Genomic DNA, 27,785 nt, shown 5'->3' on the forward strand with positions numbered 1-27,785 from the left:
TATTGAATGCAAATTTAAATCTCCCTCAAAGGGGCTTTAAACACACAGGTCTATAAACCCATTAATTCATAATGACACTAAAAAAATCTTGCTACCCTTTGGAAGTTACTAGGCCACCAACTCATTATACTCAGTATGAAAGTTGATAAAGGGAACCAATCAAAAAAAAGCAAAAAGCTTTTAGATTGGACAGTTCTGGACCAAAGAAGGTAAAATACACCAGCCTAGAGCAATGAGTGGTTGAATGACTACCTTTAATTTGAATAACTATAATAAAGGATTCAGGCTGTGTGTGTGTTTTTATTAGTAAGGTTGGGAGTATCTAAAGAACAGAATTCTGAGTAACCCCAGATGCCAAGGACCTGAATGTATTTTTATGTGAAGTGGTAACCAAATAAATAGACCTTTTCAACTTCTAGACATACCTATCATAACAATACCAAATATATCTGGAAGAACATGATGCTAGAAGAAATACAACAGTAATTAAAGAAAATAAAATAAGAAAAATGAGAGAAGAGAAGCTATTCAAATTAGAAATGAGAAGCAAGCAATAATCCCACAGACTATAATGACTGGAATTCTTAGGTAATAGACCATAGTTAGGCCTTTTCATTTGTTTTCTAGTATGGAAGAATGCGTTTTATTAGCATTCTTATATTAAGATAAACTCTATACAATCGTCCAAGGACCTGCCCATTCTCAATCTAAAAAGTGTGGAATCACACAATTTTAAAAATTTTTTAAAAATTAAAAAAAAAAAATCAAAGGATTACTATGCATTCACTGAAGAGCTAGAGAATTTGGGCCCAGAGCAGTCTGACTTGTCCAAGTTCACACAGTTAGTTAACGGCAAAAAGAGCAACAATTCTGTGCCTTTCCCCAATTCCCAGCCCAATTTTCTATTCACGCCCCAACATCTACATTAATAGAACTTTCTTGGTATTTTTCATTAGCAGAATATCTGGACAAATAAGAAATCCCTTATATAATATCTGTAGCAAAGGTTTCTACACTACTCCATGCAACTTTTGATACCTGGTAAATCATTTTTAATAACATTTTATGTGAAACAACTGAAGCAGAGGAAATTCTAGATTTTTCTATACCTGCTTTAAATCTCAAAGTTTAACTATTGTTGTTCTTTCTTAAACTCTGTATCATACTATCTTACTTTACCTTCACTCAGCCTAAAAAGGGAAAAGGAAAGATTAAGCCTTTTTATATAGCTTCCACAACTTAGTAACTCATTAAAATACTTTAAAATAAATAAATTTTTACTGACATTTTTCTTGCTAGTTCTTTGCACACAGTGTTACTATCACTTACATTTAAAAATTGTGGATATGAAAAAAACAATAAACACATCAAATGAAGTTATAGTTAAGCAACCAGATTTAAGCCTCCCCAAACAAAGGCTGTCTTCCAGTTTGTACTGAATAAGGAAACAAACAAAAAAAGACACCAATTCAAAAATAAATCTCACTGCATAGCTTTCCCTAAATCATGTACTCTATACACAAAATTGAAGGGGGAAAATATACAGGTTAATGTCACAAGAGGAACAAACCATTCCCCACTGCATTTAAGGCTTTCACAACTTAATTCAAAAAGAGAATGATCCTATACTCCAACCTTCATATTATTTCAAATACTCAAGGAATTTATGAAAATGTAGGAAAAGTATAAAAATATGTCCTTGGAATCATACAAGTACTATATACATTACATCACCCGTATCTTTTAAGTAGCTACAGTGCTTTAGGCGTCTTTCATTGCAATTGAGGGGTAGGCAGGGGAGGGGAAATACCTAGATCTTTTTCAAAAGTACAGTTTTACTTCCACGTGAATGAAGCACAAATTGATTTTTTTGTATTCTGGTGATATAGGGCAAAGCTGAAGCAGGCCTTGGAAACCTGAATAAGCTCACCTTAGCTTCAACCATGTTAAAGTTAAAAAAAAAAAAACAAAAAAAACCACAGAGCTGATATGAGCAAGGGAACAGACTGACTTCTCAGTGCTCCGCCTCTTTGCTGACACCCCGTGAACAGTTCCAGGACTTGGAGGGCAGGCTGCAATTACTCACTACCCAGACCTGAAAGGCCGGTTCTTTCACATTGTTCTCCACTTTCCATCATTGGCCACTTGGGTCTACCCAGAGTCAGATTACACGCAGGCAGCATTTGTAGCACCTTGCAAAACAGCCAACCAGATCACATACCTAACCTGTCCATAACTGTGGTCTCAAGATTAACCCTTTTTCTGAGCATGTTCTGAAAACAAGAGAATATAAAATCAAAGAGAAATAGTCAAAAGTAATCAGATACTGTTTTACCTCTGGTCATGAAAAAAGTTTTACTTCTTTCCTTTCTCAAAAAGGCTGAAAGTGACAACTGTCAAAATGTCTTGATTGGTGCTTTTAATTATGCAAATAAACTGTCTGAAGGCACTTTCTTCCCTCCAGCACCCAAAATCTGAACTCTGAAAAAAACACACCTATCCAGGGAACACAAACACTAAAGTGTGCTTATCAGCAAGACCTGTTTGGGCAGTTAAAATTTTTCTTTCTATAGCGAACAAGAATCAGCTTGCAAGGAAACTGTTTCATTTCTGAGATTGTTTATTCCTGTTTCATATTTTCATCTTCTTAGAAAAGGTATGCTCCAGTGCAAAGGTTTCCCCGTCTGAGAATATAGCAGATTCCCATCCTGGTCCAAAGGAAAGGAAAAAAGCCAAGAATGTTGTTGAAAAATCCCACAGGAGATTTTACTACAGGACACACCTCCCCTCACCTCCAGCTCCCACAACGCATAATTTTCTTCTAGAAGAGACTGCTGTTCTCTTAAGACCATAAGAAGTTCCACTCACATAAAGAGACACGCCATCAACTGAAAGCAAAATTTAAAGGTCATATAAACAGCTTAATGGCCACAGACTGCATTATTAGGTGATAGCTGCTCCACGTGCTCAACTGATGGGTCCTGACTACCTTTCCTGCAGCTCCCTTGTGGTTTCTCAGCCTGCAGTAGGAGTAATTTACCAAAAATGAAAATAGGTTCAAACTTATTCCTCTATTTAAAACTAATCAGTGGCTTCCACTGCCTATAAGAAAAACTTCAAATCCACTAGCAGGGCTGTGGCTCTTCATGATGCCACAAGAGGTATGTGAAAAATTGAGCCAGATTTCTAAAACTGGGTATCTGAACACCTGGACTGGAAGAGTGAATGGGAATAGTCCACGGACCCAGCTTAAAAGGACGTCTCTGTCACAACTCTAGTACTCCTCACTCTCATCTCAAAAACAGGTATTCCAGCATTTCTGCATTTTATAGATCCCCATGGCCCACCCTGTATTAAAGAAGCCAAAGCGGGCCCTGCCCCCATTTCCTTGTAGGTACTACCCTTTCCCCGGCTTTATCTGAGCTTGCTGATATGCTCAGTCCAGATCTCTCTAAATACTCCTGGGTGAGCATAACCTTTTATACCTGTGGCATTTTAGGGGCCTCTTCCAAGTCACAGTGGGACCAGACTTAAGGATATAAACTCTAGAGAAGCAGAACATTTTCACCTTTTCCCAAATCACCAACAAGTCTGATGGGCTCTAAGATCCCTGTGCACAAAACTTCCTGCTCCCCACGTGTGAGAAGACCCTCAATTTCACAGCATACCCCTCTCTTTGTCTTTAAATAATCAAACTCTGTTTTAAACATGTTTGGACGTAAACAGTTCCGGCGCTCCATGTCAAGACCCTTAAAATGGGGTTCTTCCTACAGTCATCCTCAGAACTGTCTGGCACTTACCTAAGATGCTAAATTCAATGACACCAAAAAAAAAAAAAAACCTAGAAGCAGCAAAACTACAAGATGGAAGATGAAAAGTGAAAGGGCATTAGTATAAATTGCACATGTAACTTTATACTTTTCTACTGTACAAGTCTTAGATAGAAGCAAATCTTAAATACCATTTGTAAGTAATCTAAAAGTTCACAATACAGAATAGTTAAAATTTTAGGCCATTCATCTTTTATAATTTCTCGATTTTTAAATCATTTGCATCTATTTCAGTCACGGTTAACTAAAGTGCACCAAGGGCCCCTGCGTTAGGTTTTCTCCTATTGAAAACAGTTTTGTTATGCTTATTTGACGAATATCCAGAGCTAATCAAAAGATCCCACGACATCCATTTTCAGAAGAAACTCTGTTGCTACAGACTGACTTGGTGGCAAAAAGTTGATGAATATTTACTGAACTTCCCTTATGCTCAGCACTGTGAAAAATAGAGGTAATACATAGCCTTGTTCCTATGAAGCTTACAATCTAGTTCAGGAACTAAGAGCAAGAGAGATTACAACTGAACACCAAAACTTAGTATTTAATTAAATGCTAATAAAGCTGGTCAATACTGCAGCATTTTAGAAGAGGGGATGGTCAAATGGGTCAAGGAAACACTCAGACAACGGAGGACCTAAACTCAACCTTAAAGTAAGGTAGGACGTAGAGAGACCAAAGGGAAAGGAAAAGATAGTATAGGGTGTATGTGTCTGTGTTTGCTCATCTGTGCAAACGTGTGTACGTGTGAGAGGGAGAGAGAGAGAGAGAGAGAGAGAGAGAGAGAGAGAGAGAGAGAGAGAGAGAGAGAGAGGGAGGGAGAAGGCTGAGGCACAGAAGAATGAAGAGAATCAAAACTGACCAAAGTAAGTTTGGAGATAGATAATAGCTTGACAAAAGCTAAGAGTTGACAATGGGAAACAGAAAATGTGGTTTAAAATAAGCGAAGCAAAACCAAATTGTGGAGTCTTGAAAGTCAGGCAGTAGAATTTAGGCTTGATTTGGAAAGAAGAAGTGGAAAGTTCCTGAAGGTTTTCAAATCCTGTTGCAACAAGAGAGTGTGGTCCCCATGATTACAAAGCCCAATGCAAGTCACATAAGTGGGATCTGGTAACTACCATTCAAAAATGATGAGGACAGCTTAAACAAACATTCCATAGCTTCACTGCTACACTGATAACTTGTAGCCACTGATGTGTATACTGTCCTCCTTAAATTCTTCATTAATTACTTATAATAGAGATTCTCAACAGTGGTTTTTAAACCACCCAGAGTGTGGGAAAATTAGGTAAAACAAACAAAAATTACTTAACTGGTTTACTTCAAGTTTTTGTTCTTTGCCTAAGGATTGGAAGACAGGAGAAATAAGAAAATAAGATTTTCAAAAAGATATGACTCATTACCATATAACATTTCTTACAAGTTATTCAACTGAACATCAAAATTGTCCTACATCCATTTGGATACCAGTGAAATTTTGAAATATATGAAGTAGCTGTATCCATGGATGATTGTATCCTGTCATTTAGTATTAAGTATTTTGAATAGAGGATGCTGATTTAGTTATTCAGTGAAGAAAGATGTGATATCCATGACAGATGCAAGTTTCTTGGTCAACAGAGACTTTTATCACCAACTCTCAAGGAATCTTTACTTTCTTCCAGGATGACGCTTAGAAGACAGACACTCCTGTGAAAATGTCTAGTTGTCTATGTGAGGCTGCATTAAACCTGGCTCTTTATTAGACGTATTTTCTGCTTTACAGCTTTGCCTTATTTTTTGAAAGTTCAAGAATTCAAAGTTGCCTTACTAGAAGTAATAGGCACTTTTTAGATTTTTGAAAATACTTTAGCATGAAGACACATCCAGAAATTGTACAGCAGTACAATAAGGCCTGCTTCCATTATCATTTGTTGGTAATATCTAATATCTAATAAGGGCTTTACAATTTATAAAGCAAGACATATATACTACTTTACTTAATTCTTAAACATCTCTAACGACCACTGATGTTTTTGCATAGATACAGAAAACCATGACACTTATCCTCAGGGAATTTAAGAAAGAGATGACAATAACAAATCAGAAAAATAAGTAGAAAAAAATAATAGGTACTATTTATGTGTGCCAGACCCTCTACTAGAGCACTTTGCTGTGTCTGTCATTTAATCTTCATATCAGTAAATCCATGGATGGAGAGAGCCAACAAGTAAGGGCAAGAACTTTGTCAAGGTCACCACCATACTCCACTCCCACAGCTTACACAGATGGTCCATGAAAAATATTTGTCAAAGGAATACTCAAGATGCTCAGAGAAAGCTTGAGTGCACGTCTGATTTCAGCTCACGCTCATTCATCTAGTCAATAAAATAGTCACTGAGTAGCTACAATATACCAGATTCTGTTCTAGATGGCAGAAGCACAGCAGTGAGCAAAAGAGACCAAAATTTTTGCCTGTGTGGAGCTTCTAATCTAGTGATCTTTATGTTCCCTCTCAAAATATTCTGCTTTAAGAATGTGGGCCTGTCAGGCAATATAGGTTACCTTACAACCATGAATAGGAACTCCGCCTCTCTCCTTCCATGTCTCCCAATTCCTGACAACTGGATACAGAAAATGTGACTTCTCCAACTCATAAGGAAAGGGGAAGGGAAAATTTGAGGAGGAAATAGATAACAGCTGTATCCAATGGTAGGCTTCTTCCAAGCAAACCTCAGGGCGTCTACTTCAGTTTCTTTCTTTCTTTCCTTTTTTTTTTTTAAATTTTCTTCCTTTTTTCTTTTTTTGGTGGGGGGGGGGGAGGTAATTAGGTTTATTTGTTTATTTTAGAGGAGATACTGGGGATTTAACCCAGGACCTCATGCATGCTAAGCATGAGTTCTACCACTGAGCTTACAGGGAATACCCTCCCCCCTCACTTTCATTTTTAATTTGACTTTGAATGAAATAAATTTAACAACAACTAAAAAGTGTATTGTTATTTTTTAAAGCATCCCCTTCACAAATATAAATACTTAGAGGAAGAAGAGAAAATTCTCCCTGTATTGTCTTTTTCCTGTATACTGGGTGGCCTACAGAAATCATTATCAATACTATCTCTAGTCTTTATTTATCTAACAAGCACTCACTAGAGATCTATCTGCCAGACACTGGTGGGTAACAGAGAAGGACAGGAAAGAGACAAGCTACTAAGACACAGTCTTCCCCATGGGCAATCAGTCTATCAACAAAGACAAAACATGTAGCAGAAGTGGATACAAAGCTTATTCCCCCTTGTTATTCAGTAATTATTTGCCAGGGGCTACTCCAGGTAGGAGCAAAGGTAAGCCTAAAAGCTTAAATCACTGCATAATAGGTGAAACAATAATTTAATGAAAACAAACTTTTCCCTAAAAGGACCAAGGATCTAGCATCAGAAGACCCTCATTCAAGTCCTAGTTCAGCCATTTACTAACTGTATTTTCCTGGATAAGTCAACCTTTAAGATCTTCCTTTCATTATCTTAGAGCTATAACTAAAAGATCTTTGTAAACCACTAAATGCTCTAGAAGTTTTAAAGAATATCGATTACACCAAAATACAAAAATAAATTAATGCTTACCAAAAATTTGAGACCAATATATTAGCTTATCATTTCATATTGAATGTATATCATATATTCAAATCTGAACACCAATCATTAATAATATAAAAATATTTCACAAAAATAAACAGATTTTACATTTTCTCTATCAAACATCTAATTGTAACCCATGCAATAACCCATGCAATTCATATAATATAAAACAAGCCTACAATATACCTAGAATCAAAAGTGACAAAAGTTCAATGAAAGAAGCTTCATACTTAACTGGTCTCCCGAATGGGAAATTAAAGCAGCAATTGTACATCTGTGTCTCTGTTCCTCTCATCGTGGTTTAACTGACAGGAAGCAGAGAACAAGATATGGCATACAAACATCAAGCATTTCCTGCCTTCTCTGCTACATCTTTATGTCTTGTTTTATAAATAGTCCAATAGTTTACGTGAAAATGTATCAAAGCCTGGTGTCGGAAACATAACATACAAGTGGTAAAGAGTGTTTATGAAAACAGAACAAATAAAAAGGTATTTTGAGGTTGGGATCTCAATTCATTAAGATTCATTATTAATAGTTTTCTTAAGAAGTATTCTTAGGAGTAAACACCCTACAAATTAAGACTTGAAAACCACAATGACTAAGTAAAAAAAATCAAATGTCTGAACAATAGAACAAGCCCTCAAACTGTTTTACCCAACTGGTTAGATTAGTAACACAATCACCTAGACAGAAGACTCCCTCCCCACCTTGCCTTTACCTCTCCAAAAAGAAAATTACCACCAAAACCAAACCAAAACAAAACAAAAAACCAAAAACAAACAAACAAACAAACAAAAAAAAAACAAAAAAAATAAAAAACGTTGAGCAACTGACTCAAACCAAAGCAGGACAGATACCCTGCCTCTGATCTTTGGTCATTTTTACCACAGATTGTTAGCACTTCACCTAGATTATCATTTGTGTTCTTCCCCCCGAATAAAACTCTTGACTCCCTTGCTTTCTTCCCTATAGATCAAAAACTTGGTTCACATTATTTACTCATGTGTGTTCAACAATCAGCTGTACACAAACCAAATAGGACTCTATTCTCAATAAGTGAATCTTACTGTCTTAATTCATTTTAAGCAAGTTTCCAATTAATTACAACTAAGACAGAGATGCTCATTTTTTATTATGCCTAGCTGCCTCCCAAACTAATAATTCCTAAGAATCACCTCAATTCATCACTCACATGCCTCATATTCTATAAAAACATGGATACAGTGCAGCCATCTTCTCCATTTATATTGGTCAATGCTTACCTAAGCCATAAACTACCATTTCACTAGGCCATAGTGCTATTCATCTCGAGGTCAATATCCAAAATGACTCAATGTTTTACCGCAAGTAAGCCCATCTCATGGCCTTTCTTTCCTAAGGAGAACTTATATACATCTAATAGTTTAAGCACAGCACCATGCTTCTAAAGCAGGTAACATTTCTTAAATACTTCTAATGTCTTGGAACACAATTTCATTTTTTTCCCAGTATTTTTCAATGAAAGGATCTAGTTCATTCTTTTCAACAGTGTAAGAGCTATTAGTGCCTTCCTAGCATATCTTTAGTTTTAGTATATTTCTGCTCATACTCGTAAATGTTATTACGCTCAATTGTCCTCAATATCTAGGGAATAAATGCTCCCTGAATTCTGAGGAAAGTGTCCCATTTTCTTACACATTAGCTCCCCTTCACACAGCCTCTGGCTCTGATGCTTGATCCAACCACCCTAAATGGTAGAAAAAGTCTCAGAACATCTGCGGAGAACCTAGTGTCTACCACCTTCTCAACAATCAAATATGCTAACAGTGGTGGGCAAATGTTCCATTCTACCAAGCGCAGGTGAACAGTACACCTTCCTTTTGGTTTATTCCCAAGACTAACAGGTTGCAAATAATCCTGTAACAACCAGCAGGTTTGTCTCTTATTCACAGACAAAAGGGTCAAATATAATGCCCAGCTTAAGAGTCCGTATCATAAAACACTTTGAATAAACAAATGATTTACACAACAAATCTGTTTCTAAATATGGATGGTCTTACACTATCTCTCAAACTAAAACATTAATTCTACTTACTCTATTTTAATTCAAAATCTTCACATTTTTCTTTATGCTTTAATACATAAGTATGTATGTTTTGTGTGGTATACGTTAAACCTTGTATCAATAGTGTAACACTGTATATATTCTTCCAGCAAACTTTAACAACTTTCCTTAGGACATAAAATTCTGAATAACAAAGGTTATTTGGAAAGGAATTTTAAACATTAAACATTCGCTAGAACTTGGTGCTTAGAAAAACATGACTATCAAAGACAAGCCATGATTATTAGACTACCATTGTAACAAAGAAATCTCTAGGATGCACAAAGCAGACCATCTTCAATGATGTCTTTCACAGAAAGTGTTCTGACCTTCTGCAGAACAAAGATACCCCACCTTAGGAATGCCATGGGTAGAGATCTTAACAAGAAGTTTGGGGTCTAACCCCAACAGTCTCTTTCTAACTCACCTAAAAGGTGCCGGCTACACATCACCACCAACACAGCGATTGTTCTATCAGCATGGATATGTTCTAAACTGCCATAAGAAAATCTCTGGCTATGTTTGTTTTAGAAACTCAGTTCTTTAACTCATTCTGAAGTTAAGTAATATATAGCAACTCAAAGTTCTCCCAGTCAAGAACAACACAGCAGGAAAATGTAAATCAGAACATGCCTAATGAGGAGTTAGAATCTACAGGAAGAAGTTAATTTGAAGGCATATTTCACCTGCTACCACAAAGCATGTAGATACCACTGTGAAAATTAAACTCAAAGTTACTACACAGAAATCCCTTAGACTAGAAGAGGAGCCAGCAACTGACTTCTTATGTCTTTTAATTTCCCTCTTCTTAATCACAAAGTCACCAACTAAACAGAAATACTGAGGCTCAGAATCAATACTCACTTTCTTGGAGAAATGTTGATTTCCTCATTAGAGGGGCACCAAATAAGCTTATATTTAACATAAACTTTTAATACAATTATCTCTCTACCACTACATAGTGGTGTAGAGTACCATCATTTATTTAACTAATCTGTATTTTTGGATATCTGGATTATTTCCAATGTTACATTATAACAGTAATTCTCAAAGTGTAATCCTCAGACCCACAGAGGATCCAGAAACCCCTTCAGGGAGTTCATGAGGTCAAGATTATTTCCACAGTAATACTAAGGTATTATTTGTCCTTTTTCACTGTGTTGACTTTGCACTGATGGTGCGAAGGTAGACAACACTGCTGGTGCCTTAAGTGTAAATCAAGGCTGTGCCACCACTCTGTACTAGTCATTGTGTTCTTTACCACTAGGTACCCACACACAAAAAAGGAGTTTCCCTTAAGAATGTCCTTGACAAAGAGTAAAAACTATTTTTTTCTCTTACATTCCACTATTAAATACATGTCTTTTAAATAGTCTAAATGACAAAACAGGAATTATGCATAAAGTACTTCCGTCTCATTCTAAAATAGGGTGGCTGTCTTGAGGAAAAGCACTAATGCTATTATTGTTTGAGTTGTGAACTAAACTAGCAGCTTCTTTCATGGAACACCATTTTTACTTCAAAGAAATATTTATTAAACGGAATTGGATATTTGGCAGACCTTTCCCCAAAAATGAACAAAGTGAGCCCCATCACTTCAAGGAATAGCACTGGTGACAATAGCATTTGTCACCAATGATAAAAGGCAAGCTTTCAACTGAAAAAAAATAAGAATTTTGGAAAACTTGGTAATTTTTTTTTACTTATGTAGAGCCATTCACCGCTTTAAATCAACTTCTACTCCTCATCAAATTAAACATTATTTCTCAGTTATTTATAAATGTGGGGCAAAAAAATGTACCCCTTACATAGCACAATTTATTATGAAATAGTTCAGAGAAAGAAAGAATACATTGACAAACCTATCACCCAGCTTTACATGAACATTTCTTTAATAATTTGTTTCATATTCTTAAGAATAAAAAAGTCAAATATAGTTAAAGCCTCTTCTATATCCCTCTCCAATCTCCTCTGACTTTTTGAAAATTGATGTTTCCCCTAACTGTCCATACTTTTATACCTTTACTACATATATACCATAACGGTAATAAAAAAATAAAAAAATAAAAAAACGGTTTTGTTTTTATGTACATAATTGGGACTATAATGTATCTATTCTATTAAAAATTTGTTACTTATTCAATAGTATGTTTGAAATAAACTCTAGTTAATAAATGACAGGCATGCTGAACTGCTTAGTGTTTAGTGGCCAAATATGTAACGTCTGCAACTTACACTAAGGGCATCAATTACCCATTTATTTAGGGTCCTGGAGGATTTTAGCCCCCAGGGTACAACACCATAGTAAGATGCTGAACAGGTAAGAAAGCATCAAATGGCAGGCATCCGTTCCTAGGAAAGATAATGAAAAAACTCTAAATTTTCTGAAACTATTCACTCTCTCCATAATCTGCAAACTCTTCCCATGCCTCAATGTGAACAGAGAACTCTTGCAGGTATGTTCCAAGAACCATGTGTAAGAGTGTTCCCAAACTGGAAATAATCTACTGCCATCAACAAGAGAGCATAAATACATTCTGGTATAGACAATGCAATACTATACTGCAATTAAAGTTAACTAAGGTAAATCTCATAGATGGAAGGAGCAAGTCACTATAGAATATATATGGTGTGCTCCATTTAAATAAAGTTCAAAGGGGTAAAACTATAAAGAAAAGGTTATCACAAAAATCAAGATAATAGTTATTTTTAAGGGGAAACAAACATGGGCAGAGTAGGGGATTTCTATCTTAATAAACACGCTCTATTTCTTAACCTCAGCTGTAACATGGGTAAACACTTTGTAATTTAAACTGTATGTTTTATATATTCTCCTACATGCATATTTCATGGCTTCAAAGACAAATGGACAATGAATTGCCCCATTATAATACTCAGCTTCCATGTGGTATTTTGATAAAAAAAATAAGATGCACCTAAACCAACAATTATTAAATCAACACTTCATTATTATAGTTTTACTGTAAAATTTTCTAGTTTCACTGTTTATAGGGCTGGATTCTAAAACACCGGTTTGTAAAATAATCAATTTTCTTTAAATTTTTAAAATTATACCATACAATTCTGCACAAATTCAATGATCACCATATAACTGAGCATCCATCATGCAGATAATGAACTTCACATGACTTTACATCATGTAAAGTCATACTGGTTCCTGCTACTTTGAAGAACTTCTCATATATATGATAGAAGCCAAGACAAGGATAGATTCAAGAAAATACAAATTTGAAAAATCAAGAAACAAGAAACTTTTATACGTGGTTGCCTTTAAGCAATGGGACTGATAGTGGGAAAGGGGAGAGGAGGGAGACTGCATTTCATTAAAGGCTTTTTTCTATTAGATTTTCAACAATGTGCATCACTTTGATAGCATTTTTTTTTAAATTGATGTATAGTCAATTTACAATGTTGTGTCAATTTCTGGTGTACAGCACAATGCTTCAGTCATACATGAACATCCATATATTCATTTTCATACTCTTTTTCACCATAAGTTACTACAAGTTATTGAATACAGTTCCCTGTGCTATACAGTATAAACTTGTTTATCTATTTTATATATATTAGTTAGTATCTGCAAATCTCAAACTCCCAATTTAACCCTTCCCATCCCCTTCCCCACCTGGTAACCATAAGTTTGTTTTCTATGTCTGTGAGTCTGTTTCTGTTTTGTAAGTAAGTCTTTTTTTTTTTTTTTTTTAGATTCCACATATAAGTGATATCATATGGTATTTTTCTTTCTCTTTCTGGCTTACTTCATTTGGAAAGACAATCTCCAGGTCCATCCATTTGCTGCAAATGACATTATTTGATTTTTTATGGCTGAGTAGTATTCCATTGTTTAAATATACCACAGCTTCTTTATCCAGTCATCTGTTGATGGACATTTAGGTTGTTTCCATGTCTTGGCTATTATAAATAGTGCTGCTATGAACATTGGGGTGCATGTATCTTTTTGAATTAAGGTTCCCTTTGGATATATGTCCAGGAGTGGGATTGCTGGATCATATGGTAAGTCTATCACTTTGATAGCTTTTTAATATCAAAATTATTAAATCAATCTTCATAAAAATTCTAGAAGGTATTCATAGGTTACAGGTTTGTTTGTTTTTTTTAATGCTAGAAATGAATCTCAGGCTACAAAATATGGGGATAAAAAAGAGCTGATACCTTACTACTCAGCATTAAAGGGCAAATGAAAGAAAAGCTCTGAATTCGCATAGGGGGAAGAGAATGAAAGTGAAAAGAGAAGTTTAGGAAGAGTTTTCTGATGAGGAGGACAGTGTTAATTCAGATACTTATTACTGGAAAAGAAGGAATCAAATTTGTACAACCAAAGCTCAGCTGGATAATTTATCCCCACTACCAACAAAGCAAATAGCACAGGAGTTATTTTTTCATAAAGGGGTAGGGTGCCTAGACATTAGTTATATAGATCAACAGCTCCTTACTTTAGTATAGAGACCATCTGACAAAACACAAAGATAGAAGTGACAAATAACTTTCTCCTCAGTAGTTCCTCCAGGGTAATGGGAAAAAGATTGCTCAGATAGTTCAAACTGCCCCAATCACTCAAGATGACTCAAGGATGTTACTAATTTAATTTCTACCATTTATATGAAGTAGCTCCTAAGCAAAGGAAATATTCTGGCCAAATGATGGAAACAATAATTATATTCACACCATTCAACCGATGGGACTCTTCTTTCCATTCCTATAAGAGTCTGTGAACATCTATGTCCCATTAGATGAGATTTAATGTAAGGCAAAGCCTACAAATATGCAGTCAGTTATGCAATTAAATGTCCAAAGAAATCTCAAAAATCATATTCAAGCATCACACAGTTAAAAAAAATATTACTCCCTCCAGACTCAATCAATGACAAATAATAACAGTGTATTTTCTGGGAGAGAAGGGTTTTCAAAGACTATAAATGCTACCCTAAATCATGAAGGGACTATTTTTGCTAGAACCCCAAGAAAAAGGGAATGGAGAGATACCATGAAGCACCAAAGGGAACTAAAACAAAACAAAACGAAAAAGTAACATTGGGAGAGTGATGGTTCACTGAGAGATAAAGAATAGGTTAATTACATCTGAAAAACAAAAATAATTACTTTAATTATACACTGTGGTCAAGATGGCAGTGGGGAGCGAGAGGGGGGAAAGCAGAAACAGAAAAAAAGAAAGAGGGAGAGGTACAAAGTTGAAAGACACAGCACAGCCAAAAACTGGACTAGAGAAAGGGCTAACTGGGAGAGGGAGACGAGCTAAGTTCCAATGCTGATAATAAACCACTCCAGTCACTTTCCTTACCTGAGGCTGTGGGCTTCAAAATACTACTGTTATTTTAAAATTCAGATATTAAAATACTGAGTAACTGATTAATCACTCTTCACTCTTTCCAAGAAAGTGTGGCAGCACCTGCACTTATTAAAATAGCAGACTGATAAACCAAACCCTAGGCCTAATGAGCCAGAATCTCCAAGTCGAAGCCAGGTGATTCTGTTATACCAAAGGTTGAAAATTTCTGCCTTAAAGATAGTATACTACCAGGTAGGTGTTAATTTTCTCTTTGGTTACAGCGTGTGGGCACCAGAGATTAAGCTGAGGGTCACATGCCCTTTCTAGATCTGCCACCACTAAGTTGGGCAGGACCTGCCCAACTGAGTGGCCAAAGGTTTAATGCATCAAATAATAACAGCCTATACACATGTGCTTGATACTCTGTCAAAGCTGAAAAAGAGAAATAGAATAAAACACCTCTGATCTCTAAGAGCTCATATTCTTATTCTTATTAAAGACACTCTTCTTAACCTATGCGAACGCTATTCATTCTTCAGTGCTTCCTGACTATTTGAAGTCTTAGTCATCTTTCATCTCTAGGTAAACAGTCTGAACCCAAAGTTAAAAAGTTAACAGCTCAGCGGTTTGGTCCCATTCTTTACTTATTTTACCTATGTCACCACACCCTGTTTTCCCAGGAAGAATCTAAGTTTGTGAGAATAGGACCGAGGTTTTCCAGAACTCTGTGCGCCGTTTGTTGCTTAGGACAATGATGACCACATTGTTGAGGATTTGATATTGAGTTAGGTTAGGAGACTTGGACATTTAGGAATCAACAGTCATTTGCAAAGTAATTTAAAAAATTCAAATTTCAGACCTAAAGAAAGGGAGATCTGAAGTAAATTTCAACCACCACAATAAAATACATCAAAAAATTAACAGACAAAGATTTTGTATTCCCCAAAAGATTCTAAAAGTGGCTGGTATGTATAATAAACTCTCAAAAAAGAAGATACGACAAATAGAATCAGATTATTAATTATGGGAAGGTTAAATTCAAGACTGTGACAATGTCAGAGTTTAGAAACCTCTAGATATTGTAAACATATGCAGAAGTTTTACACACACACTTTAATGGAACAAGGCATCATATGAAATAGTATTTGCCCTCCCAAAAGAATATAAAGTAAAATTAAAGCAGAAATAAATCTGTCTTTGTATCTAGAAGTTCAAAGTAAATTCCCAAGTCCTCATATTTCCATCTCCCCAGGCCCATCTTAAACAAGCAATGTCACTATGCTTCAACTACGAAAAATTCTAATAGTAAAAAAAGCTGTTGTAGAAATTAAAGCTTCATCCTTTCTCTGTCATATGAAAAAGGGAACTAGTTTGAACACATTTTCAAAATCATTAGTTAGTTCATTTGGTCATACCTTATCACCAAAATGATCACCAAGCAACTTAATTAAGGTTTTATTTACTCCTGAGGAAATACAGACCATTTCAAACAAAGCATCACTTGTTGGTGTGTGTGGGCTAATGCGAGCAGCTCCAGGCTGAAAGGCCTGCCATCAAGCACAGCACAACCTTGAGTAAGTCACAGGACCTCTATGGGCCACTGTTTCTTCATCTATAAAAGTGAGGCAGCTGGACGATCTTCAGTCTTTTTTAATGCTAAGTTCTTCAAATTAATAATTCTAAGCTTAATTCTAATGACTCACTTTAAACTCATAGTCAACCTTATGAAAGGAAAGCCGTGGGAAGAGGACTACCTAATAAGTCTTACTGGCCTTCCCTTGCTCCCATGATTTTTTTTTTCCCCTCCCTCCACTTTGAAGCCCCACCTCAGTCATTTCTACATAATAGGAAACTAGAAACATATGACCAGTATCTATGCTATTAAATTGTGCCTTAATTTTAAGTGTCTTAATTTTAAGAAACTAAATTCTTCTACTTCTCCTTAGTCAATAAAATCTTATTTGCTTATTTGTGTGTCCCTTGATTTTTCTCCGTGGATCACTGGCCTTTAAAAACTCAAAAAAAAAAAAAAAAGGCAAAAAAGTTTCATTTGATTTTTCACACAGAACAGACTAGAAGTAAATACAGCCCCTCTCTGCTTACTCAAAAGCTGACTAAACCAGCAATATGCAAACAAAGGTGATAGCAAATAGTTCAGAGCTGAACTGGTAAAATTTCTGTGTCTTTCTGATAACACCACAAAACTGATATCTGATCATATGAACAATCCTTTCAAAGAGTAAGAAATAATAACTGACTGCTTTTCTATCTTCCCCTCATCTGACAGGCCTTCAAGCACTCAGAAAGTTATTAACAGCAAGTTCCCGAAGAACTAGCTAAATATCATTACAGTTAATAATAAATGACCTGGCAAATTTTATTTCCAAAAACTTTATTTGGAATCACTGCATATTCAAATTTTACTTTCACTCAAATTTTAGTTTCATAAATAACTTATCATAAATAATAAATAAACTACTGCATCCAGCCTCTTAAAGTGCCTAGAATTTCAAGGCGCACCAGAACTTGCCAAAATCTCCTAATTTCAATGATAAGAAAGGTTTCAGGAAAAAAACTAAGTAATTTTTTCTTTCACAAAAGATACTATTTTTTTTTCACTCAGAACAAGCGAATTTTAAGAACAGCTGTACAGACAGGGCAATACTCTTTACTTATTCTTTTTACAGAAATCAAAATACTACATATGTCCTCAGAAGCAAGTTATGCTTCTGAAGTTGTTACCCAGAACAAGTTTCCAGTGTGAATTATACAATTTCTTTTCTAACAGTAAATGAATCATTCTAGCCTTTCTTCCTCTTTATTTAATAATCACTTTTACTTATTATCTAAATGATCCATTCATTTTACTTAAACTTCTCTTTCATTTTCAAAATTAAATGTTTAGTATAATTTCATTTATTTTAAGGAAAGAAAAAAAGGACAGAACAGTGAATGAGCAACACCTATGACTGAGCTGTCCCAAAACTTCCCCTTAACTAAAATACCAAAACAAAACCATCGCTCCTGAATTTCTTTCTTAACATCCATATCATACATGAATAATACAGTTTACTTAATTGTAACTTACAGGCTACCCTCACAAATACAATTAACTTTTTTTAAAACTAAAATTTGTCCTAGTTTGCTTTGTGGTATAAGAAAGAAAGAAAGAAAAATCTCCTTTATTCTCAAGTCATATGGGGGCGGGAAGGAATCACACAAATAAAAAAAATACTTTACCAACAAAATCTAAAACTTTCCAGAATTTGAATGCTTTGTTTCCCCTAGAAGTTAAGTGCAATCAGGCATGTGACTGACTACACACGTTTTTTTTTCAGAGTTAAGGAACACATTCAGCCATGTTCTTCAACAGGTAAGAACCACCCTCCGTTTATCAGCTCAGGAAACAGCCAGAAGCAAACACACAAAATCTTAATGAGTTACCTTCAAATATTCGAGTTCTCTTTAGAGGCTGTCCTCTGGGCTTGAAAATAAAAAGCAATCCGGCAAGTTTTATGCTGTTAAAATGGCTCCTGTAGATTGGGGAAGTGGTGTCTGTGCTTCAGCTTATGAGTCATACATGAAACTGAGTGTTTCTAAGGGAGGCACGCCCATGTTGCCGTGGACCCAATTACTCTGCTAGGTCAAACATGTAAATCCACAGGTAAAAACGGGGGAGAGGTACAGAAAAAGGAGAGAGGTAGAGCCACAGAGCAAGATCTACTGTGATTAAACCATTACTTAGCTCAGGCTAATTACTATAATTTAAAATTAACAATAAAACAGAATCAGAATCTACAAGGAAGCAAAATGAAAAACCTGTATGTTGTTTAAAAAAATAAAACCTCAATTTTTAAAGTTATTTTAATATAGCAAGTAAATAAAATTATGAAAGAAAAAAAATGGGAGAGAATGGAAGGGAGGCAGCCAACTTTCTGGCTTTTAATGTAACAATGGCCTGGTGAGTCTAACCTGGCTATTCATTAACCCTTATATAAAAGGGGTATATTGCTATGTAATCTGGAAAAGCTAGCAAACTGCAATACCAGATGCAGATTTATAAGTTCATTAAACAGATAAAATCCACTAGAAAATTCAAAGTTCAGGGGAAAAATAAGTGTGAATTGTTAATCTGGTTTACAGAACAAAAAGGCAAACGAGATTGGAAAAGAATTAAAGTCCAAGATAGCAAAATGATTTCGAATAGAATTGCCAGCTTGACAATACCTCTCTCAAAAAGTTCTGCTCTCAAAATCACCGAATATCAGACAAGGTGCCAGGCAGCTGAAATGGTAGTTACTATAGCTACTTACCCTGTCCCCTGGGTGAGTATTTATTCTAAGAGCTTAAATTGATCAAAATGGCTTGAAAGCATTAAGCACTTCCAAAAGTACTTTAAATGAAGAAGCATAACTCACTAGCTAGCTTTCATCCTAATATTTTACAAAAAGTAAATAGGATTTAGCAAGGTTTTCCCCCTTTAGTTAATTACTTGGAAGTAATTACTCTGCCTTACTAGAGGCACAGCTGAGAGGACATGCTGTCAGACTTAGACAGGAACTTCACAAACTGCTACAAAACATAATGATTGTGAACCAACTTTCTGCCCATTAAGTGCCTATTTATTCCATGCTACTGAACACTGCTTGACCAATCTTTTTACTAAAATAATCTTCATGATTTAACAAGTTATTAATAAAAATTATGCTTAAAAATACATCACTCTTTCTGCTGTCAAATATCATATTTAACTTGTTTTAGAGCTCATTTATCCAGAATGATTATTTGGAATCCACACACCAAGAAAAAAAGCCCTTTGAGCAGTCACAGGAGATGGTCACTGGAAAACCCCCAAGTCGTTTCCCAGAGCTGGTATTTATCTTAGACAATATCCACGTAAGCCTAATAATCCAATTATCTTTCAGCGAATCAGAATTAGAAGTTATAAGGGGTAAAAGAGGAACTAGTGAAAGGATGATGTCAGAACAAACAAGAGACAGAGTAGATAGTGAGAGATTTTTTAAAAACCTCTAACGCTACAAATACCAGTTTCAAAATACTGGGATCTGAAGTCACTCTGAAAGTTCAGTAAATTCTACATACTCTCCGAGGATATCACCATATAGTAAGTGCCCAGAAGTCAGCTTTAAAACACAAAATGACTAACATCAAATTGTAAAATTTTTTATGAAGTATGGATACATAAAAGGATAAGCTTCTGCTAAAGAGAAAATCCATTGATATAAAGTACCTCATTATTTGATAATGGCATATATTTGGAATGTAATTTAAAAGAAGTACTTTTGGCCACCAGTATGCAGAAGTGAAGAGAGCCATAAAGTGACAAGAATAACCCCTCTTCAACAGAAACAAACAGCTGTTCCCAAAGAGGTGATCCATAGTTGGTATTATAATATGTTGCCTCCTTGGTCAAGGGTGTCCCTATTAGCATTATTTTACCACCTAAAGGAACTAGATCTTGTTTCTAGTCACAGGCCTGAAAAATCAATTTACACACACACACACACACACACACACACACACACACAAAGGCAAACAGTTCAGCACAGGTTCTAGAGTCAATCTGCTTGGCTCAAAATCCCAGCTCTGGAACCTATTACCTATCTAATCCTGGGCAATTACTGAACAATCCTGTACGTTAACTTCTTTATCCGTAATTTAGGCTAACAGCACTTCATGTACTACTATTTGGAATACATAAAGATCTCTTGCAATTCAAAAACAAGAAAACAAACCAGTTTTTTAAAAGATCAAACTATTTGAACAGGTAACTTCACCAAAGAAGAGCTACAGATGGCAATTAAGCACAGAAAAGATCTCAACATCATTACTCAATGGAGAAATGCAAATTAGAGTCACAGTACCACTACCCGCCACTAGAGTGAATTTAAAAACAAAAAACCATACCAAGGGCTGGTAAGGATATGGAGCAACTACAATTCACACATTGTTGGTGGGAATGCAAATGGTACAGCCTATTTGAAAAACAGTTTAGCAATTTCTTGTAAAGTTAAACATACACTTATACAATCCCATTCCTAGTTATTTATCCAAGAGAAATGAAGATATGTAACTATTTTTCTAAAAAACTTCTACATAAGTATTTATAGCAGTTTCATTCACTATCACCAAATACTGGAAACCCAAACGGCCATCAACTGGTGAATGGATAAACACATTGTGGCATATCCATACAATGGAATGCTATCAGCAATAAAAAGGTATGAACTTCCGCACTTCTGACAGAGGATACAACATGGATGAATCTAAAAGCATTTGGATAAGTGAAATAAGCCAAGCTCAAAATATATACTGTGCGATTCCACTTATATGACATTCTGCAAAAGACAAAACAAAAAGGACAGAAATCAAATCAGTAATTGCAAGGGACTGACAATGAGAGGAGGGGGCTGGCTACAAAGAACATGGGACCTGTTTGGGGTGATGGAAATAACCTGTGTGGTGACTGTGGTAGAGGTTACATGACCTGCACATGTTGTCAAAAGTCACAGAACTGTGTAACTAAATAGGGCAAATTGCCCTGTATATAAACGGTGTCTCAATAAACCTGACTTCAAAAAGAAATCCAGCTCATGTGTAATACAGTGATTAACACAGTACTAGGAATTTAGTAAACACTTCATAAACATTAACTGTTATTATTATGCTTCATAGTAGAAGCAACCAGTATCCAATACTTCAGGATGACAAACTTTTTATGTAAGTTATGTTATGGAAATACAGTATACCAGTACATACTGTAAGTGTGTTTGTTTCTCAAATTAGATATGCTTCCAAGTCAATATATACCTTAATATAAAGCTGTCATGGCTGTCTGGGGGAATTTCCAACATTTATATTTGAACAATTAGCTGAGAAAGATTTCAGTTGAATGAATTTATTAAATGCCAACTAAAGTTAAGACTCTTTCTTTAGAACTAATGGAAAGAATTTACTGCACTCTCTTTTTCCCTTTTATTTTTACATCATCTCCTTGAACTCAAATTCAAGACATCTAGCACATGAAAACACAGAACAGCCTTAACTTTCATACCTAGGAAACCTGGGCTAAAAAAAGGCATGGTTTGGATCTTCCTTTGGATCAAGAGCTAACATGCTTCCATCCAGAGGTGGAAGACGAAAAGATCAAACCATCAACATGATAAATGACCAAAATCACTCTTCTCTACTATTTAAATATACAAATAAAATTTTTAAGACTGAGAATCAGTATTATAAATCGTTTGGTGGGACAGAATTTTGTTGATGTTAACATCTCTCAAAGCGTAATCCCAGGTTCTGAGCAATGCATAGCATTTCCAAATGTGAGCTTACATATAAAACACAGTTAATTCTCTATTATCTACCACTAGCTTTGTTAAACTAAGGCCTCCTTCCCACTTCTGCAGATTACTAGGACTCATCCATAAGAACTGTCCTCCTGGACAAGTGTCTGTGTGTTTTAAGAGGCATACCAAAGGCAAAAAGGGGCCATGGCTTTGTCTGGTTTTGCTCACTACTCTATTCCTCCCACCAAGATAGGGCCCAACACATAGCAGAAACTCAAACACGTGAATGAGTAACTTTTCTAAAACAGTTCTTTGAGGAGAAACTGTAGCATATCAGGATTTTATTACAAATTGAATTTTTTTCATTTTTCAGTTTTATTAGGTCGAATTGTTACAATTTGCACATATAAAATAAACTGCAAGTAAATGCATATATACAATATACTGCACATATTTTTAAAATTTACCTATATGTACTGTTCATTGTTTCTAAGAACGTTTAGAGCTTTAGCTTTTTAAACTTACATAGTTATCAAAGGAATAAAGCCAACTACAAAATAAGAATTGATTCAAAAAGATAAATACACCATGCTATTAACAGCAACATTATTTACAATTGCCAAGATATGGAAGCATCCTAAGTGCACATCAATAGATGAATGGATAAAGAAGATGCAGCATATGTATGTAATGGAATACAACTCACCCATAAGAAAGGATATTTTGCTATTTGCGGCCCTTCATTCACTTTTTTTATTCATTTCAAAAACCAGAATTTTGTAACTGGCATAAATATTTGTTGCATCAGAAACAACAAAATACCTAGAAATAAACTTAACCAAGGAGGTTACCTGTACTCTGAAAACTGTAAAACACTGATGAAGGAAGTTGAAGATGATACAAAGAAATGGAAAGATACCTTGTGCTCTTGGATTGGAAGAATCAACATTATCAAAATGGCCATAATACCCAAAGCAATCTACCGATCCAATGCAACCTCTGTCAAAATACTCACAACATTCTTCACAGAACTAGAACAAACAATTCCGAAATTTATATGGAACCATAAAAGACCCTAAACTGCCAAAGCAATCTTTTGTAGATCTTTTTTCCCCCTCCTTTCTTCTTTTTATTCTCTTTTCTTATGGTTTGATGACTAAAGACGTTCCTTTAACGTTTGTTGTAAAGCTATTTTGGTGGTGCTGAATTCTTTTAGCTTTTGTTTACCTGTGAAGCACAATTTCTCCATCAAATCTGAATGCGAGCCTTGCTGAATAGGGTATTCTTGGTTGTAAGTTTTCCCCTTTCATCACTTTAAATATATCATGCCACTCCTTTCTGGCCTGTAGAGTTTCTGCTGAAAAATCAGCTGATAACCTTATGGGAGTTCCCTTGAATGTTACTTGTTGCTTTTCTCTTGCTATTTTCTCCTTATCCTTAATTTTTGTCAACTTGATGACTATGTGCCTTGGTGTGTTCCTCTTTGGGTTGATCCTATGTCGAACTCTCTGCAGTTCCTGGACTTGGGTGACTGTTTCCTTTCCCAAGTTAGGGAGGCTTTTGATTATTCTCTCTCCAAAAATTTTCTCAGACCCTTTCTCTCTCTCTTCTCTTTCTGGGACTCCTATAATGTGAATATTAATGTACTTCATGTTGTTCCAGAGTTCTCTTAAACTATTCTCATTTCTTTTCATTCTTCTTTCTGTTCTGCAGTAGTGATTTCCACTAATGTGTCTTCTAGCTCATTGATCCATTCTTCTGCCTCATTTAGTCTATTCTTGGTTCCTTCTAGTGTGTTATTCATTTTAGTGATTTTATTCTTCAACTGTTTGGGTATTCTTTATATCTTCCAACTGTTTGCTAAAAACTTCACTATGTGCATCTCTACTTCTCTTGAGTTCTCTGAACATCTTCACCATCATTACTTTAAGCTCTTTATCAGGTAAATTACCTATCTCCTCATCACTAATTTCTTCTTCTAGGATTTTATCTTGTGCCTTGGCCTGGGAGATATTCCTCTGCCACCTCAATATTGGCTATCTTTCTATTTGTATTTTTAGGTAGGTTAGTTATGTTTCTCTACCTTGGAGAGGTGGCCCCCTGGAAACATCCCATGCATCCCAGCAGTACACTCCTCTCTTGTCACCCAAGGGCCAGGGTCCAGCCCGTCCCAGTGTAGAGTCTGGCCTGTGTTTATGTATTCCTTCCACAGGCTTTGGATTGTTGTTTTCTTATTTCTGGTATCTGCCCCCTGGTGGATGAGGTCGGACTAGAGGCTTATGCAGGTTTCCTGGCAGAAGCAGCTGGTGTCTGCTCCTGCCCACTGCTGGGTGAAGCTTGGTCCTGGAACTCTGGTGGGGAGGGCTATGTCTAGAGACAGATACCTGTGGCTTAGGAAGTCTGACGATGGGTAGGGCTGTGTTTCCACCCTGTACGTTGTTTGGCCTGAGGCTTCCCTAGAGGCTGTTGGGTGGGGCTAGGTCTTGGTGCTAATGATCAAATCAAGATGTCAGCCTCCAAGAAAGCTCATGTAGATGAACATTCCCAGAATGTCCGCCACCAGCTTTTATGAACCCTGGGTGAGCCAGAGCCATCCCCTATGTCCCCAGGAGACCTTCCAAAACCAGCAGGCAGGTCTGGCCCAGGTTTCTATGAAATCACTGCCTCTGCCCTTGGATCTGGCACACGTGAGAGTCTATGTATACTTTCCAAGTGAATGAAGTCTCTGTTTCCCCCAGTCCTGTGAGGCTCTTGGTACTAAGCTCCACTGGCCTTCAAAACCAGATGTCTTCGGGTCTCCTCCTCTTCCTCCCAATGCCGGAACCCTGGGCTGGGGAGCCAGATGTGGGGCTCAGAGCTCTCACTCCTCTGGAGGGCCTCTGAGACTTAATTATTCTTCAGCTTGTGGATTGCCCACCTGGCGGGTATGGGCCTAATTATATCACGAGCATGCCCCTTCTACTATCCCGCTCTGGTTCCCTCTTTATGTTTCCAGTTGAAGAAGATCTTTTTTGCTAGGCTCCAGTCTTTTTTTCAGTGGTTGTTTAGCAGTCAGTTGTGGTTTTGTTGTCCACATTGAATTTTTTTTTAACAGACAAGATTTCACCAGTGATTTCTTTTTAAACTGAGGTATAACTGACCAATAATTTTATTATGCAATACAGCAGTAGTAATTATATCATGCCATATATCACATCCCCACCACTTAATTATTTTGTAACTGGAAGTGTATACTTTTTTAAATGGAGATATTGGAATCAAACCCAGGACCTTGTGCACGCTAAGCATGTGCTCTACCCACTAAGCTAAACTTAACCCCTGAAAGTTTGTACTTCTTGACCTCCTTCACCCATTTCACCCCAACCCCTTCCCCTCTAGCAACCACCCATCTGTTCTCTGTATCTATAACTCTGGTTTTGCTTTGTTTACTCATTTGTTTTGTTTTTTACTTTCCACATACAAGTGAAATCATATAGTATTTGTCTTTCTGTCTGACTTATTTCACTTGGCATAATACCCTAAATGTCCACCCATGTTGTCAAAAATGGTATTATTTCTTTTTTTTATGATTGAGTAACATTCCACTGTATATATACACATCTTCCTTATCCCTTCATCCACTGATGGACACTTAGGTTGTTTGATTTGGCCCAAGATCGGATATAGCTGAATTCATGTAAATAACTTGTTACAAAATTTTATTGCTGGTTGTTATTTTAGGTGTTAGACTTTCCCTTCATGTCAAAAATAACCAAGAATTGATTGTACAATTATATTCTTTATGATGCTCCCAGGTAACAAGGTAACTGAAATTAAAGTTTCATATAGTCATGGAATTCTCTCTCTTACAATTCAGAATTCAATATTAAAGACAGTATTATCTTTTACTTCAGTAGATTGTAACCAGGGATGCACCTGAATTACCTAGAGAAGCTTATTGAAGACACATGCCTACTCCCAGAAACAAGCTCAGTAGTAATGGGGTAGACCTCGATTCACCTGTTTCCAGCCCTGTCTTCCCCACTCTCTAACTATCCCCACTGTCTGTTTCTCTCTCTCTCTTGTACATACACACCCTCCAGCCTTACTGAAAACTTCTGGATTGCTCCATTCATTCCCTGGGCTTGGAAAGCACTTACCTTATTTCCTACCCTTTCCCTTATCTCTATCCACTCATTCATCCTTCATAGTCTCAGTTCAAATGCCTTCTCTGCATGAGGGCTCCGCCTAAAAACCCCACTTACAATTACTATTACAAGAAATGGCCATACAGCCGAAAGGGAACTTAGAGATCCTCTATTCAGTCCAGTGGTTTTTAAAATTTTTTGTTAAGCAGTTGAAGTCTTATAAAAAATCCTCAAGGAATCTTGATACTATATACATTTAAGTCTTCAGTGTTTTAAGAAAAACTAAAAAATCAATGCAATCAAATCTCATTTTAAAAATAGGGAAAGGAGGTCTATGGAGAGAAGCGACTTGACTGATGTCAAGTTTGTAACAGATCTGAGGGACTCCTAGGCACTCACTTATTTGGCAAATATTCACTGAGCACCAACTATGTGCTAGGCACTGTTCTAGACTCTTGTTACAAGTAAATAAGAAAATACATTCAGTAAAGAAAGATACATTGCTCATAAATGATCCCTACTCTCATGGTGCTTACATTCTAGCTAGAAAGAGAGAAATGTTATGAACTAAATATATATATATATGTTGATTATAAATAAAAGATACAAATAAAATATATGGTATGTTAGTGATAAGGACAAAGAAGAAAATATAAAATAGCACTGAGAAGAATGTGACAATTTAGACAGACTAGCTGGGGAAGATTTCCTCTTGCCAGGTCACTTTTGAATAAAGACCTCTAGCCATGAAGACATATCTAAGGAAAAACATTCCAGGTAGAAAAAGCCTTGCAAAGACTCTAACAGGGAGCTTGCCTGATATGTCCTAGGAAAGCAAGGAGGCCAGCGTGGTTCAAGTGGAGAAAACAAGGAGGAGAGTAACAGGAGGAGGAAAAGTACTAGAAACAACAGAGTCCCACCATTTAGAGATTTTAGCTGGGGAGTGCTGAGTAGCTGGGTTCTAAGATTTGACTGCTGTGTTGAAAAATGCCTACAGAAGGGTAGGGATGGAAGCAAGAAGAAGCTTATGCAATAACTCAGAAAAGATGATAACGGCTTAGACAAAGGAGGCAGCAGAAGAGGAAGATATGATTAAATTATGGGTATGTTTTTGAAGAATATCCAACAAGATTTTTTTAATGGATAGCAAATGGATTGTGGGGGAGAAGAAGGCTTCAAAACTCCATTTTTGATGACTAGAAAACTGCAGTTGCCAAAACTGCAAGAGGAAAGACTGCAGATAATAATGGTTTGGGGTAGGGGGAGTTATTGAACACGCTGAGTTTGAGATGTTTGTTTGCTATCCAAATAAAGAAGTCAAACTGAGTATATTGTCCTGGAGTTGAATACACAGTCCTTAAGTCCCATCTGGGTTAGATATATAAATTTGGGAGTCATTAACATACATATGATATTAAAGCTACTGCCATAAAAGGTAACAATGATAGACTCTTGGGATACTCCAATATTTAGAAGTATGGAAGATGAGG

The 27,785-nt window shown here is 36.2% G+C and overlaps 1 protein-coding gene across 3 annotated transcripts in view; it reads right to left on the bottom strand.

Moving 5' to 3' along the window:
* ELF1 (E74 like ETS transcription factor 1) overlaps window positions 1-27,785 on the bottom strand; it is a 91,312-nt gene that overhangs the window by 46,044 nt on the left and 17,483 nt on the right. The window contains exon 1 of one of the 3 annotated variants that reach the window (XM_031466082.2): window positions 18,303-18,457. The exons of 1 other annotated variant lie outside the window; for it this stretch is intronic. The gene's annotated coding sequence lies outside the window, so the exon portion shown is untranslated. Of the gene's footprint in view, window positions 1-18,302; window positions 18,458-27,785 lie in introns of those variants that run through there. One more of the 3 variants, XM_010991181.3, reaches the window with a different exon arrangement.

This window comes from Camelus dromedarius, chromosome 13, assembly GCF_036321535.1.
Source record: "Camelus dromedarius isolate mCamDro1 chromosome 13, mCamDro1.pat, whole genome shotgun sequence".
Lineage (NCBI taxonomy): Eukaryota > Metazoa > Chordata > Mammalia > Artiodactyla > Camelidae > Camelus > Camelus dromedarius.